Source organism: Hirundo rustica, chromosome 3 (genome assembly GCF_015227805.2).
Source record: "Hirundo rustica isolate bHirRus1 chromosome 3, bHirRus1.pri.v3, whole genome shotgun sequence".
In the NCBI taxonomy this organism is placed as follows: Eukaryota; Metazoa; Chordata; class Aves; order Passeriformes; family Hirundinidae; genus Hirundo; species Hirundo rustica.
The window spans coordinates 107,002,346-107,022,526 of NC_053452.1; positions in this window are offsets into that span (position 1 = coordinate 107,002,346).

The window sequence follows — 20,181 nt, forward strand, 5'->3', positions numbered from 1 at the left end:
TGCAGGGCAGTGGTCAGCAGTTGGCAGCTTCCCCCTGCTGCATTCTCAAACACATCAGCAAAACGACGGGCAAAAATGAAATACAAAATAAGCATTAAAAGGCAGTTGGGTAGAAAAAATATTTTTGAATGTTTTTTTCCATTCTTTGACAACTCAAAACTACCTTACTTGATTTGAGGAAGAAAACAACTTGCTCAAATCTGGAAAGTTCTAATATTTTGGAACTCTGTTTTGTTTATGTTTGAGAAAGCTGTGGAACAGCAACAGGCAATGAAAGCATACATTGGCACAATTAAGTCTGGTAACTCAAGAAGCCAGATATTGTTTTCAGTTCTAGACACATTTAGTTGAAATTTGCCAACCCACTTGAATAGGCTATTTTGGAAATCAGTGGTGACAACATGTGGATAAAGTTCTGCTCTGCTACTTACCAAATAAAGGAGTCTTTGGCTGAAAAAGACAGTGATTTGTGAACTGAAATGAAAGGGAGCAAGATGAACCTCAAGAATAATGTTCAAGAAGAGAAAGACTACATATAGAAATGCTTATAAGGAAACACTTTTTCAAAAGTAAAATGTACTTGACAAGGAGTGAAAGGATGCTCACGTGTTCATTTCATTAAGGGATTGTGCTTGAAGAATTATGAATAAATAAGGGAATAGAATAGAATAGTCCATCTCCTCCTGAAAGCTTCCCTGTATATTCTGTATTTTACTACGCTTCCCTCTTTCCAGAAAAAAAATGGACCTTAGAAAATTGGCTGTGATGAACCATTGAAAAAAAATATATCTCTTGGTTGGGGGAGTTTCAAAACCAGAGCAGCCAGTATCAGGAGAGGGAATGATATGTTGCTAACTAAAACACAAAAAACAAGAAGTTTTGTAAGTTTCAAGAAGTTTTGTAAACCAATTAATTTTTTTTTTTCCTCTAATCACAGTTTTTCTGAAGAATTGCAATGGCTGAATGAGATCCAAGCTAGCTTTAAGTCGAGTTGTTTTCAACAAAGAAGATATTTAACATTATTTCTAGTACTTAATTCTGCTTAGAGTTGATAGCTGACCATATATCTCTGTGCTGTGTCTTGTTTAGACACAGTTCCTATAACAGGATCACAGGACTTCTGTGTTTGTACCAATTCTTGACATTTCTGGTGAAATCTGCTCAGAAAAGACCCAGAAACTTCTTTCTTTAAAGTCCTTGAAACAACTCTAGGATGCTTTGTACAGTCTTTTTTACTTTTTTTTTTTTTTTTTTTTTTTTTTTTTTTTTTAATATTTGTCATTGTACCATATTTTATATTTCAATTGTCATTTCTTGAAAGATATTGCATTTTTTTGATATGTACATTTTAGGCCGCTGTTAGCATGGTAGGCTATCAAATCTACACTGGATTTCTAGAAGTTTTATTAACAAATAGTCAATCAAATACAACAAATTTAATCTTTTAAGTTACGTATGAACTCTGAATTTGACATGACTCCAAGATAAGATTCATGCTTTTTCCATGCTTTGGGTTCAGTTTTATTTATATTGCTGTACACCTAGATAAAAGCCTAACAGCCTGTCTGATAGATGGCTCAAACCCTGATGACATTACTCATGGAATAGCCTAAAAGCTGATAAGAGTCAGAGCTGAACATGTTGGCCCATTATGAAATGTTTTCTTTAAATGCCGTAGACCAGGTTTCAAATAATTTCTGTTCTATTTAAAGCCGTCACATTGTGTGTACTTTGCCAAATTAAATTTTGTCACTCCAGGCATGCAAAAGACAGAGTTTTTGCCAAAATATCAAAAGGGCAGTTCCTTAAACAGCTGTAGAAAAAAAATCCAAACAAACAAACAAACAAACAAAACAAAACAAAACAAACAAACAAACTCACCCACCCACAACCACCACAAAACCAAAGAGAAATCACAATGCCTTACCCAAACATGCATGCCTATACACAGGGAATTGTGAACTGTACATGACCTATCTGCCTATCTGAGCAATGTAGGATTGTCAAATGTTCCCAGTATAGGTCTAACTTGGCTTTCTGTAAAGTCACCTCAGGTCTTACCCTTGGCTGTTCTGTGAGCAGAGGTGACCAGCAATGATTGAGGGCCTCAGAGTATCCCATATTGCATATCAAATGCTAAACAATTCAATAATGTAACAGAGCTCTTGGGTTGAGGTGAAGGTGCTACCCCATACAATTGTTTTACTGTATGTAGGAACTGGAAATGCAGCATGGTGCATTTCTGTGACTGCTAAAACTATAACTTCTGGAATGCCATCCTGGATGTTTTCCAGGTGATTTCCATGAGGAACACTTTGTAAAAGTTGTTACCCTCCTAAGCAGTATATGTTCCCAGGCCTGCATAGGGGCAGAGATTGGATTATAAAGTGCTAAATGTTTTTTACAACTGTATCAGCAACTATACTGTATGGATAACTACTTAAGGCAAATTATTTTTACAGACAAATTTAATGGATTTGTTCCCGTCCTCAATTAGATTCATACTTCTGGATTCAGAATGCAAGATAACTTATCCTAAAGTCTTCCCTTTGTGAAATCTGGATCTCCAGTCTGGAACAAAATCTCTTCAATCTTCCTATTTTTTTGTCATGACTAGTTTAATTAAATTAGAGGAGAAAAAGAATCAAGATTAAGGAAGAAAAAGCAGATAGAAAACTGAAGTTTTTATCACAGACCTTATAAAGTAAGGAATGACAAGTTTGGGACTGATGTGTGAGACACTACAAGGAAGAACAGAAAAAAAGCCTAAGGGTGCTAAGATAATTCAAGAAATTACATTTTTTCATAACAGGGTAGCCATGAAAATTAGTCTGAAAATGTTACTCAGCATGTGGTGCTGAAGGAAATACAGCTTAAGTCTGAAAACCCTCTCAGAGAAACACCCTCACTACTCCTATCCTCATTGTTATACATCCTGTAAGAGCAGTATTTAGTCAATAATTTTAGAAGTTTACATCACTGAAGCCAAGAGGAATCTCACAGTAAATGGCACAGCTGAGTTTTCCCCGTGATTTATACCTCTAAAACTATCTACACAAATGAGTCTTCTGGGTAATTTCTTACACTCTTTCCAATTTTTTTTTTTTTATTTTTTTTTTTTTTTAAATTTTTTCTGAAAACCACACTAATGAATGTGATACTATTCACACAGTTGCCACACATATGGTGTGATCACAGGAAAAAGTGTTGGGAAAATATTCTTTTTTTCTTTTTGCAGAGTTTTAGCATCAGATTGTTCGAATCTATCTCTTGATTAAAGAATTGAAGTAATTAACTGTGTTTGCAAATTAGACAGAATTGTTTCCAGCAAAACATTTCATGTTGCACATTAATGAAAAAAATGGATAAAGAAGAACTAATGGGTTTCTTCAAGCACAAATGTTTTCTGCAAATTTTGCTTTTCAGTAAGAACACTGCTGGATTATGAAACATCATAATAAAACTATTGAATGAAGATTTTGAGTGCAAATCCTTACTAATTTCAATTGCATTTATGATTGTGTGTTTCTTAAAAAATATGTCATTAAAGATATCTTCTGTAATTCCCTGATCACCAAGTATATAAGATTGCTTTTAGCTGTCTTAGCAGCATCAGAAGTAAGCTCAATTTGTACAGGTATTCAACTTTTTAAAAAAAATTCTTCAGCTCAATACCTTCAAATATAAATTATATTTGACACTACAATTACACAAGTTCAATGACTTTTGGGTGTAAAGTGTACCATTTAATCAGGAAACTACTGAATTGCTTCTGAAAAAAATCTGTGAGATCACTTTGGAGACTGTTCATCCAAAGTTTGTTCTTTTATATTTGAAAGGCTCAGGTATGCAACAGCTGTTTCTGTGAGCTTATTTGTAAGCCTTCTGATTAGGGAAAGTGGAAGAAAACAAGACAACTTTCTCAACAAAAAATATGAATTCTCTTAAAATAAAAAACAAGTTGTCAAAAACTGGAGGAAAAAAAAAACACTAAAAATACATTATTTCATAAAGGATGCAAGATTTTTTGTAAAGAGTCATTTGTTATACGTGAGCCAAACCATTGAATTGTCAGCTATAAACTTTTTAGACCAGCTGAAGATGTGCAAGGTTTGTCCTGCCACAACCCTTTCTAAATACATAGGATAGTAGATACTGAAAGGGTAGAATACCCAGGCTTGAAGAACATCATCCCAATTGTTCCCCTTTCCTCCCACAGCTGTACATCTCTATCTGATGCAGATATGAAAATTTCATTAGATTCATCCCTTCATGGCTCAGCAAGACTGTGGCACAATTTATCTCAAGGCCCATTTCTGAACCACGAGTTCCTTGTTTTTAAAAACGATAGGTTTGTAATCATGATCATCCCTTCCTTCAGTATTCTTTTTACAGACCTTTTCCTCTGAAAAGGTTATAACTTGAGGCAGCTTTCCCCCATACTCCTACACTGATGCTCACAGTGCTGGATCAGTCTGCTCATCAAACAAGAGAAAAGAAATGGGATAAAGTTAAGGAATGAAAATATTTCAAGATTAGCCCTCCCAGTGTAAATCAGCATGTGGACCTTCACTGGGTCACATGAAAACCTCACGCTCACATTTAATTTGCCCATCCTGAAGTATTTTTCCTCCTAATGCCAAACACCATAATGGTCTCTGTCAGTGATTTGAAATTATTGTATAAGCTACATATCGGGTACACTATTGTTAATGAAATGCACACAAGATGATGAACAACTTCCTTTTCCTGCTGGAGCCCAGCTGCAACCAGGCCCTGTATCCTTGATGCTGTAAATCAGGGCTTTGTACTCCGGGAGGATTCAATCAGCTGCAGGTGTGGGCCCGCCGAGGCCGCCTGGGATTAGGTAGCAGTATTTGATATGAGATCCCAAACAGCACCAGCAATCTACACACCACATGTGGCCAGTCTTTGGAGAAAGCAAAGGAAAAACGCTGATGAAATGTGGCACAGGACCATGGAATGCAATTTCAAACTTCCACATCTGCAGGAAAGAGAGAAAGAAAGTTCCTAATTTTACAATGATGATGTCATTGAGAATACATGGTAGTGAAAATGATGTGCCAGGGCTTTCATAAACTTAACCACTTAGGATGTTGCTAACAAAGGATTGGTATTCATTGTTATGAATGCATTAAAATTCTGAGGGGCTGCTCTGCCAGAGTGTGTCCAGCAGCATGTCTGTGCTGTGAATTTGGTTTTTGAGCATCATTACACACTTATGCAGGCACAAACCTGAACACTTCTTGAGGTTTGTTCACTGAACACAATCATTAAGGAGAGGTGATTTGATCAAATTTGTTCTAGTGTGAAAAGGTAAAGCATTTGCCTTCAACAAAAAACAATAGAAATGGTTGGGTTGTTCACTCCCTGAGGTTAAAAGTTGTGAAGGGTTTATTTTTAATGTAAATCCTTGATATCTAAGGGATAAAGAAATGTTAAAGCAGGTCTGGTTTTGTTATTACTGTAAAGATAAAGTATATTGAAGAGAGCATGTCCTTGATTTTTTTCCTAAAAAAAATCTGTTTTCCATTAGCTTATCTTGATAGCTGAAGTTAATCATTATTTTCAACCATATATGATTTAGATATTATGTCATTAATTCATGTACAATCCATCTAAATAATGATTGTGGTTTTCTGCTTTACAAATTCATCTGCTTCACTGAGAAACCAAGAGAGTCAAATTCCATGCAACATCTGGTTTCCATTTTATGTAATTGCTATTTTCAGAGTTATAATCATGTGTTATTGTAAGGACCACAGTGTCAATCATGCTGCTAATGGGGAAAATTCAATGCCTAAATACCTGAGAGAACAAGAAGCTGGCTTAAACAGGTGCATTTAGACACTTGGTTTTAAGCATAATTCTAGTCTACCAATTTAAATAAATCATTTTAAGAAGAAACTATATTCCTTCCATATCTTCTACTGAAACAAAAATTTAATACAAGCTTTCTACACTGTGAACCTGGATTTGTTCCCATCAATTCAAAAAGAGTGGCATCTGATGCCACGCAAGTTCTATACCATTAACCCAGCGTAGCTCTAAATCCAGTTCAATTTAGTCAATGTCAGAACAAAAAGTTAACACCCTTTTACAAATATGAGTGGAGGGGAGAAAATTTTCACTTCCTTTAAAGGCTGAATATAAGGTACAAAGCTACTTTAGTTATCATATCCATTAAAAGGTGCAGAAAACAGACACGGGAAAAACATGACAATCCATGTTCTCAAGTAAAATACCATACCAAAAGTGTAAATATATTCTTAAAAACTTGATTTAGAGTTTGATCAGTAGAGTAAGAAGTAGACATCAATATTCAGAGTAGTTACAGTTCAAGGTACAGATCATGGCAGAAAAAGTTCTCAGATTAACCTTTCTTATGTTTAACTCTTCCTCTTTTCTATTATGTTGTTCGGACAAATTTTCAGGTACAGCTGGCTAGTTTCTCCTTTAAAATAAACTATAAAACTAATATAATTTTTTATAATATATATCACTTCATTACATATTGTTATGGATGCATAGAAAATAAATTTACATGTGCAGTAATATTATATTTTGTGGAGGTAAAACAGTGTACTTTGAACAACTGGGAGGTGCACAAAAATATGTTTGTATTTCAGTACTCATGAGATCAACAAACAGATTGACAAAGGCAAATTCATTACCTTTGGGTAGCAACAGTCAGTGAATGCATGAAATATTTTTAACCTTTGCTTTTGAAAGCAAGATAAGGAAAACAGTGAGAAAACTTACAATTCCAGCAGCAAAGAACTTCTGTGAAAATTACTCCTATCCAGAGCAGTAAAAACTCGTAAGGCAAAACCCAGAGACATTTACATGTGCATGCTTTCGCATTAATACCTTCTGAAGATATTTCATTGCACCTCTCCTCCTCAAAACCTCCAGCTACCCAGTGGTGTAAGCGCAGGACAGGAACAGGTTATGTTCAAGAGCATTAAGACTGTGAATGACTTTCCTGACCTAACTTTGAAAGCTAATCTCCTCTAGCTCCTCTGGTGAATATTTGACATTCAGACTGAGATGAGCTGCCAAGCTGGAAGCTGTGCCTGTTATTGCCATGAGAGACACAGTGGGCACACCCCGCCTCTGTTTCCCCGGGGCTTCAGCTGTAAATTCTCTGCAGTCGCATCCACAAAAGTAGTTTTGCATGCATGCACAACCTCGGCTCCACAGGGTGTGGTTAGATCCCTTCCCAGCTTGGATAAGTGCCGGCATGCACAGCAAGAAAAGAGCTGCATTTACCCATCTGGCAATTTTATGGCCACATTAATTGACCCAAAGTAAATTTCTGCATTTGCTGATATGCACACGTCAGCCATGATTACAAAAGATGCTTAAGGTGATTAAAACAGATAAGCAAGACCAAGACCTTTGGGAAATTCAGAGCTGCGTTGTCATTTGATTGCAGACAACAGCCTATTACTAGTAGAAATGTGCAAGTAAAGGCAAATCATATTTTAATTTTACCCAGAAAACAACGTCAAAGGTGAAAATTCATCAGTACTGCTTGAAGGACACATAAGAACATGAAAAGGGATACAATTAAGTAGTCCAGAACTTGGTGGAGTATATTGCAACATATTCTGGGGTATTTTCCTGTCTGAGTTAATAAAGCTATATGGCAAATATAAATATGCAGTTATACAAGGGAAACACACTAAAGGAGCAGTGAGTTAGCACTGGGGACCCTCACAGTTTTTGTTCCCTCAAGCAACGGATTGTGTTGGTTTCTGTATTTGTTTTTTTTTAATCACTTTTCAGCTCAGCACTATGTAGGAATATTAGTTTTCTCTTTTTAAGAAGGGCATATCAAGCCTGAAGAAACACCTGAAGACTTCAAAGCTAACACCCCTGATGACAGAAGGTAAATCTAAAGAATCCCAGATTTATGATTTTTTTTTTTAATCTTGTGATACTGAAAGGGAGCAGCTCATGATTTGTAATACACAGGGTCAGCTGAAATGCAGACTTACTCCGCGTTGCATATTTCTCCTTAAAGCATAAGACATATACAATACTAGAGGTAGCTTCTGACTCCTTAGAGCTGGCAGCAAAATTTCAGGATCTAATTACACAGATATTATTGCATGACTATCTGTAATGCTGATTTTGTGGGTATAAGTCTTGGTATATTACATTATTAGTTCTGTTAATAATTGTGTTTCCAAAACATTGTGTTAATCCAGGTAAATCAATGGCAATCTTCCCATATGCAAATAAATATGTACAGTGGATTTTGCTCTTTTATAAGGATTAGTGAGACCTTGTAGCTGTCTTTCAGTATCCACAGGAGCCGGCAAGAAAGAAAAGGACATGGGCATGTAGTGATAGGACAAAGGGTGTGGTGGTGTGTTTTTGTTAAGTTATTGTGAAGTTATTCCCCCAAATGGTTTGTTCCTGTTTTCCCCCGATATGTTTGTGTTTACCCTATTTTCTCCTCCCTTGCCCAACTGTCATTCACCCCCTAGACCCACCTGTTACCTCATTTACATTATGTCAATCCTTCCTAATCCCTTCCCTTAGTTCCAGAGGGTTCTCTGTCAGTCCTTGCTGTCCCTACCACTTGCCTAAACTCCACCTGGGAATTCCCCTATTCTTCAACACCCTGTTGGCCCATGTGACCCTTTCCACACCCCTTGCCTTTCCTATAGGTTGTCAGATTGTGAGTCCCTCCTTACTCCCCTCCCCATTGTATCCCTGATTGGCTGAAGAGTCGTATCCTCCCCCTGTTCCTCCCCCGTTTGAAAGACTGTGCAAGTTCAAGCTCTTTGGTTTTTCTTGTCACTGCACTTCTTGAGAGATAAATCCTTTGAGGAACACACAAGAGACCCTCTCCCTGTTATTTACTGTGATCCACGGCACATCACAACCAGTAGCCGTAGAGAGCAGCCACTGTGGTATGTGCTGCTGTGGTATCGACAACTCTGCTCCACCACCACCCGAGCCCCATTCGGCCTGGGGACAGCCAATCTCAGCATGTGCAGGGGGCTGTGAGCTAGCTGGGTTTCTCCAGCATCGTATCAAAGTGGGAATGGTTTTAAACCAAAAGAGAGTAGGTTTAGGTTAGATAGTAAGAAGAAAATCTTTCCTGTGAGGATGGTGAAACACAGATACAGGTTGCCCAGCGAAGCTGTGGATATCCCATCCCTGGAACAGTTCAAGGCCAATTTGGATGGGGCCCTGAGCACCCTGGTCTAGTGGAAGATGTCCCTGCCCATGGCAGGGGAGTTGAAACTAGAGTCTTTAAGGTCTTTTCCAAATAAATCTATCTATGATTCTGCAATAATTCCCCAGTTAAACCAGTAAAAAAGGTGGCTACCTTTTCTTCCTGAATTTGTTATGTGTATCAGCCTTACATTCCCAAGTATGATATTGCACTAATATGAATTTTGACATATTTTTTTAGAGGGAACAAAAAGCCTTTACCAAAGAAATCTGCACATCCAACTACAGCAGAGAAAAATTCCTGTCCAAGCAATGACAGTAAAGTAAAACTGAGAAAGTCTGGCATTTTTAATCTCATACACAGAGACACAAGAAGTTGAATGTTTTAAATTTTTCACAAAAGTTCAAATAATAACTTGATACAACAACAACAACAACAACAACAACAAAGTAGCACCTTCTGGAATTAAATTTCTTTAGAAGATATATCACATCTCTATGGAATCTATATGGAATTATTCTGGTTATATTAGAATTAAGTAAATGTTGGACAATATCATGGGTTGGCACAGTTTGGTTTTTTAGTTATGGAGGAATTGCTTTAGAAAGGACAGGGACCTATCAGAAGACTGGTGATACTGGCATCTGTTTTGACCACTGAGAACATCAATTGCGACTTTGGGAAGTACCCATATAAAAAACCCTGATTTCCTGCAGGTCAGTCCTTTTTTCCTGTTGGCCAGAGAGCGAGAGGAAACATGGTACAGCAGCCAGGGGTCGGCCGGGCCCCACCGCCCTGGCTGGGTGACCGGGGCCGGGCTGACCCGGGCCCAGAGGAGCGGCCCTGGCCGGGCTGTGCCTCCAGGCCCCATCTGCTGCCAGCAAGGGGGGGCCGGGCAGGCCCCGCCAGCCGGGCCCCTGGTACAGCTACGGGCCTGGCTGGGACAGGGCCTGGCCCGATTCAAACTGAGGGGTGGGCAAAAATGGCATTTATGATCCTGCCTGTTTGGTGGGGTTTTGTGGTTTTTTTTTGATTCTGGACTGCCTGGGTGCTCTGATCGCTGATCTTTCAGTGTGAGTTTTGCCCCCCCTCACCAGTGCAGCCTTGAAAAATCTAACACCATGAGCTGCAGTGAGAGAGACAAAGGTTCTGGGCAGATTTAACCCTTTCCTGGCAAAAATGAAGCTTCTAAGGCTTAACCCTTCCCTGAGAGAGAAAAGAAAGGGATAGAGTGAGCGTAGAGAAGGCACAGCATGAAGTCAGTGGAGCAAGACTGAAAAGACTATTGGGACAGGGGGTTGAGGAGTTTGTTGTTCCATTCTTATTGAGCCATGGAAATAAACTCTATATGTAGATTATCCCTTTAAAACATGGGAAAGATATTCATTTGGGGAGGTGATTGTTTAGATTTGTGTGTGGATTTGAGCAAAGGTGTTTGTGATGGACTAAGTAATATTAATCCTATAAGATGCTTGAACAGAGATAAAGATGAGAAGCTCTCTGCACCAGTGAAGAAGTGAGAAGATATCTCTGTTCCTTGAGATGAAGAGTCCTTTGCTTTTGGAGTTATTATTCTTTAAATGGTGACACCCCAGCATGCAGAAGTCTAAGACCCGTGATCCATAAGCAGCTTGGGAAACTGCTAATGGGAGGGGTCACGAAAGCAGGTTTCCCTAGGCAGCTGTTTCTGTGACAGTTTAAAAAAACCCACAAGAGGACTGTTCTAGGTTGTCAGTGGGATCCATGACTCTGAGAGACTCTTCTCCTAAAGATTGGTGAAAGGCTCTTTTCAAATGGTGAAACTGACTGAAAATCACATGTTTTGTCTGTTTATATTGTTTTGTAGGAAAATTAATATTTTGTAGGGGGAGGGAAGAGTGTTTTTGGAGTTTTATTCTGTTTTGTTTTAGGTTTTTTTTCCCAACTTTTCTTATGCATTCTATTAGTGTGTGTTAATAAAATGATTTGTTTATTTTTAAGCTTGACCCTGCTTTGCTTTTCTCCTAATGTCTCTCCCACAAAAAGAGACTAAACACTAGGGCCACTACACTAAATTTGGTAACCAGAATTTGGTGAACATGAAACCACTACAGACAATAAGTTTCTTGTTTGTGCAAACATCTTAGTTTGTGTTTTGAGTATACAAATATTTTTCTTCCCAGTTATTTGCAATGAACTGTCGATCTCAATCCCTTTCTTGGGGCTCATGACTATGGTATTGCACTCTATCATCAGTAGGGATCTAATTTTCATAAATAAGCATTCAAACTACAGAGCTCCACAGTAAATATTTTGCAACTGCTTTCAGTAGGTGATAGATGCCTTGTTGATTTTAGACTTTCAGTTCAGGTGATAGTCAGAGCGCACAAGCTTCATGTTTACTTCACTATATGTAAACATTTAGGGGAGAGGAAGACACTTCAAATCCAGATACTCAAACTTGATGCCAAGCCAGGTGATAAGGTGAATATCCATATACTTTATGCTCCATGTAGGCTATAATTTTAAAGCATATTTGGATTAGGTATCAATTAGGTATCAATTAGGTATCAATGGAGTACTCTTTATTTTCACTTTTAACCTCTACTTATCCTACCATAAAGTAGAAGAATTAAATGAGCCATCTGAGAAAGGCATTAAAGTATAACAGTAAAGGGAAGAATCTGTGTGGTTAAATTAGCTGAATAAATACATTTCTTGAAAGCTTTAAGAGAGATCTCAATATTTATCCTCTGGAAATTCAGGATGAGATTCAGTTGTCTAAACATAGGTATGTAGAAATACTTTTGATGGCCTAAAGTATTCCATGGTCTCCATGAGCCTCGCCAGGCGTGTGGGTCCACTGCATGTCCTATTTGATAGTGAAAAGATCTTGTGTGGCCAGCTGGTAAATATTGGGGCATTTTTAGGTGGCAGCAGACATATTCTAGTGGAGGTTAAGGTTGTCCATGAGATTCCACTCACACAGCAAAAGGACATTATGTAATTTACTAATCCCCACTGTGATGGACAGAACCAGGCCCAGGTGACTGCAGTGCTCGTTTAGGATCAGCAGCAGGCCAGCCAGAATCCCATACTGAACTTAAAAGGACACAAGGCATGTATAGAAAACAAGATGAAATCCCAGCTGTACAGGTTCACAGCACAATTTCTAACACTCCTCAACACTTTGATGATGCCTTAGAAGTAATTTTTTAATTACTGTTTCCATGGAGAGAGACATAAAATAATAGACTATAAGGGACAAAATTATCTAAGAAAAAATAGTCTAAATGCCAGTCATGTTCCTAACAGTGGGATCTACTAGTCAGTAAAATATTTTCCCAAGGGAATTCATGGTAGAACTTCTGATTAGTTAGTTAAAGCAAGCCAAAACAATATTCTTTACAAAATACCCTTAGGAGCAAATATTTCTGTCAGGAATGATTTTGTATGCGTAGGGAAATCAGTATGATCAATCTATAGACATTTTCTTTGAGTATGTGATTCCAGGTAATGAATGTACAGACTCTGTAAAAGTTAGCTGGCTTAGGAGGATTTAAAAAGTAAACATGTGGAACACAGTTTGAAATATTCATGTTTTCCTCTCATAGTAGGCCAATGTAAATATTATTCCACATGTTATCAAGTAATTCCAAAGCTAAACGTACTTACCCCAAGAATGGTCATGATCAAAATCTAAGTCCTTTTGAAAAGGCTCAATGTACATAAATTAAAGGTAGCCTAAAGAAAGATAAGATTCCACTCCAGCTCCTGGGGAAAGAGTTGAGGAGCACATGCCCTTGCTAGTTCAGTAAACCAGGTCCACTTCTAGCTCAGTCCAAGCCATCCATATGCAAGTCAAGAATCAACCTATCTACACTTTTGCCCCTCAGGAAGGCCTGAATCATGATGCATAGGCAGAGCATGGTGCATGGTCATGGGAGTGTCTACAGAGCAGAGAGCACAACAATCACAGTGGCTTTCATCCGGCCTGAAGGAGGTGACCACTAACAAGATGAGAAATGGTAGGACCATGTACTGAGCAGGTGGAAAATTGAAGCTGATATAATTCCATTTTAGTCATAGGAGTTCATATTTTGCCCATAACAAATGCACTCTGAGCTGTGCAGTGGCTCAGCTCCCAGAATAGAGGAGTGCAGTGAACTCCCTTCATCCATGCAGCCAACCTATTTAATTGCTGTTGATAAGGATAATCTTCTCAGAGAAGGAAAACTCTATTTCTAAATCCCTCCCACATGGAGCACAAGTCTTCACTTCTGAACGATTACTCAAATTCATATATAAAGTTCCTGAGCAAGGTTCTCTCTTCTCCTTTTTGAAGCAGGTGACACACCCAATCAGTATCCACAATTTCAGGCTGCAGTTTGAAACAAAATGCTATCTTCAGTTTCCTGTATGGACCTATCCTTTTGAGAAGTTTCAGACAGTTCCTGCTTAACTTCCAGAAGTAAGTAATGACTCATTAAAGGTCATTCCATTCCTACAGGGGCTATATAAGAAAATTATGTATCTGGAATCTCTACCTGTGTCCAGATAGACATTTATAGATATCTCACTGCAGATATCTATACAACAGATGCTGAGAGGGAATTCTGAACCTGACCCAATGGTGAATAATAGTGATGGGCCTCTCACAAATTAACCATAACAACACAAATGGGGCAAAAAAATCTTTTATTGATTTGAATAATTTCTGGCAGTATCTACAGACTTGGTTTTCAGTGAATTAATGCCTTCTTTAGATAACATAATTGGAAAATATTCCCAAGAGTGACAAAACCAAAGAACTTTTATTTTTCCTATCTGTGCCCTATTTATGGGTGCTACTCTGCTTCACTTACCAGTCTCTTATCCCAACGATGAGTTTCGTGCAAAACTGTAAATAAATTACCTCCCAACTGGCAAATCCCATCTTTTAGACAGGGACATCTTTTTAATCAGGACATTCTTAAAAATATTTTCCCAGGTTTCCTTCACAATCTGTTTCTGGGGAATTTTTGTTGCTCCCAGTCACAATACTCTTCATCAGCCCCATAAAGGGCAAGGAAACTGCTTCAGCAGGAAACATTTATGGACGAATCTTCCACATACATGTAGAACTTCTGTAAAATGCTGAAAGCTCATTTCTTTGTCAATCCAAGATTCAGAAAAAGAGAAATATGTGACTTCAACATTGCCAACTCATAATTTGAATCCCGAATCTTATGGCAGTTTGCTGTTCCTTTTCCATCAAACTTCATCTCCTGGGGTTATATGATTAAGATTCTCCATTTTCCTCCTATAAAATAAATATATACCGGTTTCTTGACCACAACTTTAAGCTGGAAAGGAGGAACCAAAAGAAACCTGAAGTTTCCCAGTTTTATTTAGTCATGTGATTTTTTTGAGTAACCTTTTGACTGTTTGAAACAAATACAAATTCTGAATGTCAATGGCTGCTGGTCTGAAGGCTCTCTCAGTTTACTACAAAAAGAGAATGAAGGTGCTTATTTGGAGGGCTGTTTTACAGTATGACAAAATCAAGGGAGGATATTTGAATTGCTGGACCAGTTGTTAAATGTATATTATCTAAAGGCCACCTGCCTGGCAGATCAAGGCAATAAGTCCCCCTGGAATTATTGAGGGTGCTGATTTTTGCACTTCCTTGACTTCAGTATGGTTTTAGTTAGCACATGCACCTGCATAATTGAAATCAATCCAACCACCAGTGATACTCATGAACAAAAAAGTACACAAAACAAAACAGAAAAAATTACAGAGTTTAGAGGACAGGCACTAGACCAGTAAAAATAGCTGATGAACCTTGCCAGCTGCTGAAAAACTGTCTGTGGGATCAGTTCCTTTGTTCTTCTCTAATAATAGTTTGGTTTATGTTTCTTTTTTTTTTTTTTCCATTCTTTTACTGTTTTCATTTTGCTTTGATGTTGAAAACAGCCACAGCTGCAATACAAAAATTATTGTTCCTACTTTCATGCACAAGTCCATGCACTCAGAGGCAACTTTCTTTATGCATACATATTACATATGCAGAAGAACACTCACACATATACATATATACATGCACCAGCACACACAAAATATACATTGCTTGTGAATATATCCTGATGTCAAATGACTACAATTAAAAAGGAATTAAGCTTTATCTAACAACAAAGAAAGAAATAAAATGTGAAGACCTTTTTAAAGTTTTAATAACACATAAGAACTTCTTCAACTTGTGAAACTATGCAAGACCCCTCCAAAAGTTTAATATCTTTAAACAATTATTCCTTAAAAAAAAAGTTATTATTTAAATGTTGTAATTGCTGCACATGCCCTGAACACGCTAGACAACCTTTTAACTTTTAAAGACTCCTAAGTAGGATTAGCAGCAATATAAAGATTACAGAAATCTGTCCTTCCAGATGCACAATATCAACAGAATCCCTCCTATCGAGCTTAGTTTAATATAGATCCTCGTGTGCACTGGAGGTAAAATAGACCCTCCAGCATGCTCTGAAGTCTGGTGCTCTGAGCATATTGAGAACATGAGGTTGTAGAGTAACTTCCAAGAGTCAGAACTCTTCTAGAAGTTATTTGTCTCATTTCTTAAGTTGGTCTCACAAACCTCCTGTGTTGTTAGTAGACATAATTATTCCTTTTTTGAAAAAGAACTGGGAAATGTAAATGGCTTATTTAGGGTGATGCAGGAAGCCTGTGAAGAGCTGCAAATTGAACCCAGGTTCTCCAACTCCCATTTCAGTTATTATATGAATCACAAAACCTTCCTTCCTCCACTAGATACTTAAAAACAAAAGCATTTATATCTTACAAACAACTTTTTCTTCACACATCAAATTGGATGCCTGAAGTGAATTTTTCCTTTTTAATTTGATTCAATTAAGGACATAGTCTTAATTAGCACAGTATTTCTTAAATTACTAAAATGATAACAGTTTTTTTTTTTTTTAAATTCATTATTATTACTACTACTACTACTACTACTTTGTACAGCATTATCAGTTGCGTTCAGGCTCTTATGGCATTTTGCATTTCTTAACTAATAAAAAAAATACAGGTCCTACTTTCAAGGTTTAAGAGTTTTCAGTTGAAAAGATGAGATTATAACCTCAGAGATATGCTGAGTATGATTTGGTAAATTGTATCCATTTTCTAACTAATTTCTCTTCATTGTAAATGTATTATGATAACTACTCCCTAGAAGCTCAGTTACAATGTCTACAAACTGGGTGGGGAGATGGATTTGTCTTTATAACCTATTATAGAGTCACAGGGGTCACTAGCAAGTACTGAACTCCCAAAAAAGAGCTAAATCTCTAAATAAATACCACCTTTCAGAAAAATGCAACCAGCTCTGAAATTTACATATCTGTGCATGTATTAAGTATGTGTATATAAATATGCAGGGAGACACACAGGAATAGGAATAGTAATTATCTTGAAATGCACACACATGCATATACATATTATTTGAAAATACTGCTGTCTCTTGGAAATGTCCCAAGAGCAGCTTCAACTGCTCATTAGTTCACTTTACCAGAAAGAAGAAAAGAATTTGTTCCAAGTATATGGATAGAGAAATATAGTTTAAGGAAGTTACAGGAACAGAGCTAGCAGCAGTAACAAATTATTTGAAGTTTTTAACTACTTAGGTATTTCACTTCTAAATTACTCCCCGTTCATTTTACAGTGCCATCAGCCAGAGTGAACTCTCCTTCCTTTCATCCTGTCTGCTTCCTTTGGATACTTCCCATCCCTGCTAAAAACATTTTTTATATGTTCAGTGGTGTGGTAGATCTACAACAGGAAACAGCTGGTATTGGCAGCTGTCAGGACATGACAGGAGTTACGATGGGGCTTCGGTCCCAGTGCTGGAGCTCCTGTGACCCAGCGTGTTCTGTGGCTCCAGGTTATTCCAGGTGAGCTCTACCTAGAAACAGTAGCAAGGGCAATCAGAGGAGGCAGAACCCTGCTGAGAAACAATGCTGACAGGTGGGATGGTACATTTGATAAGAGGAGAAAAAGAGGATCTGATTTCTAGCTGAGACTGTCACAACTGTATTTGGTTTGTGATAAGATTTATCAGTGCACTCCACAGACACTGTGTATAATTTGTTATACAGCAGGAAGCAATTTTTATTATATGATTTGGTGGAGAAGTGGAAGAGAAGGTACTTAATTTGCAGCTGGAGCCATTGTGAGTTCCACAAGAACAGCTCCAGTATCCTCTTGAATTTTGGTTTTCCTGGGGAAAAAATCTAATACTGTTTGCAAATGGGAGGAGGACCTAATGGAGGCAATCAACTGCTCTCCCTTTCCTCTGAGGTCAGTTCTTAATGTGAGATGAGAGGACAGGAAAAGCCCAATTTCTTGAGGAATGAATTCTTCATGCTTAGGCTTCTTGCTCTAGATTAAGCCTCCTATATTTATTTTCTTGATAAACAGAGGAAATAAAGGAGGAGTCATAAGATCGATACACTTACTTAAAGGTGCAGCAGAGGAAGACATTTATATTAAGGATCTTCAAGATTATAAAAAGTACTAAGGGAAAAACTAAGAATATGTGTGTTTGGAGGAGAAAAAGGGCTCCATGGCATGAAGAGAAAAATGGATGGTGACAGAACCAATGAGACTAAGAAAGATAGGAGAGCTCCAGGAATAAGGCACTGAATCATCTTATCCTATGCATCTGTGGGAGCTGGAAATCCAGGGTGACCCTTTAGAAAACCAGGCACTCTGGGGCTGAAAAGGGACAGGAATAATTCCAAAGCTTAAAGAAAGGCCAAGAAGTTCAATGTAGTGGTTTTAAAATAAATCAGATGAAATATACTGATACTTTGGGAATTAATCACATTTTTGTAAATCAGGCTTGTGATTTTTGATCCTCTGGAACTGTCAACGCTGTGTGCAGTGCATAACCACAGATATGATACAGCTTTTTGTATGGGTGTGAGCAAGAGCAATAAAGTGTCTTCCAGAGCATTTACAAGGTGCAAAATGACTCTATTTTCCTCTCCCAGAAGCCAGGATCATGAAGAGAGAAGGTTGATCAACATTTTTTTACAGGGAATGTCCAACAGAAGACTGAGTAATTGAGTTAAAGCGTTTACTGTTCTTGCCAATTGAATAAAATTTACTTCTTCCATTTATTTTTCTTATTTTCTTGTCTCCTTAGGCTGGGATGTACAGTTTCACTGACAAGATATAAGATGACAACATACTCACATGTTTTTTCTGTCCTAACTCACATCATGCAACACTGTCCTCTCATGCTGCTTGGTTCTCCCACACATTCGCTGGCAATTCCCTTGTCTATGCCACTCATAGGGATGGAGGTTGGATTGTGACCTTGGATAAAAACAGACAATTGTTGAAGGGGACCTTTATGTAAAGGAAAAAAAGTACCTTCATTTTTGGCTTTTTATTTATGCACTCAGATTTCTTGTGACTGTTCTAGTCTGTTCTAACAGAAAATTTAGTTCTTCTGCTGGAGTAGAATTAAGCAAGTGGTGGGAAAATATTGTAATTATAGGTACAATGCTCTTCTGTCTTTCAAATTCTACCTAAGTACTAGAACATATTGCATTGATTTTTTTTATCTTGTGCCTTTCTAACCTTGATCCTTTTACCTTTGGTCCTCTTGTCTGTCACTGCCATCCTTTTAAGGAAACTAAAATTGTCTATGGGGGCCCTTTATTTTTTTAATTTCAGAATGGGTGAAGTAAGGCCAGTGATTGAATAAACATTGTGGGAAACATTAAAAGTAAAAAAGGATTTTTAGGAGCTGAAGAAGTAAGCCTCAAACAGAAAAAGCTGAGAACTCAGAATCTGCTGCAACTGAAAAATCTGAAACTAGAGAAAGATAGTATAACAAACAAGGACATGAGAAGCAAAGGCTGAGTTTTTAGGTTTGGCTTCAATAAATCTTAGCACTGCTGAAAATATGCAGACAAGATAGTAGGTCTTAAGCTTAATAAGACTATTGTGTATTGTTAATAAAAAAGCACACAAGCGAGTGCTGTTTGAAGCAGGTGTACGTGTGCTATAATTGATTGACTAAAACAACTGTCTGTAAGCTTTAGCAGTAAAGTTTTGGCAGAAAAGTTTTTAAGATGCTCTGTAAGGAAGAAATTTGGGGCTGCTGCTGGCAGGCTGTGAGCTGTCCCGTCATGTTCCTGTCCTGTTGCTAACACAAACTGGTGCCCCATTTCTGACACAAACATGACTATCAGATTCCCGTGAGAAACAATATTTAGTGACCTTAGTTAAAACATACGGTGTTGTAACTGGGATTGATCACAAATCCATGGATACTGTTGGACAAGTATGCCAACACCAAGCCAGAATGAATAATGGTTTGGAATAAATTTTGCTTCATGTCCTCATTTCCACTGTTTTTCATCCAACAGTACCCTGTGCAGATGGATGAAGGGAAATGGAGAGAGATCTCTGAGATCACTGGGTCTGGAGAACTAGAACACCAAGGCTATGGAGTACACACCAGTATGCACTCTCATCTGGTACACAGCCCATGTCCAAAAGATTATCTTGTCCAAGTTTTTCCACAAATAGGGTCATGAAACATTCCTCTAATGCAATGTGTTGGGCTTTTACACTACAACTTCCATAAAGGAGCAATTTAAACAGGTGAGTAGAAGAGAAGTGCATTAAAAAAAAACCAAAAAACAAAACACAAAACAAAACAAAACAAAACAACAACAACAACAACAACAACAACAAAAAAAAAAAAAAAACAAAAACAAAAACAAACAAAACCTGGAATATTAAGATTTTCCAACTAGCTAGAAGGCACTGGGTGGTGATCTGGCCTAAGCATTGGCTAATATCAACAAGTGACCTTTCACTGGTTGTTTGACTTCTTTATGCCTTAGAAAGTTCAGCTGGAAATAAAAGCAAGACTTCACTGAAAACCAGACATTGAGCTTAAACTGTGGTTTCCT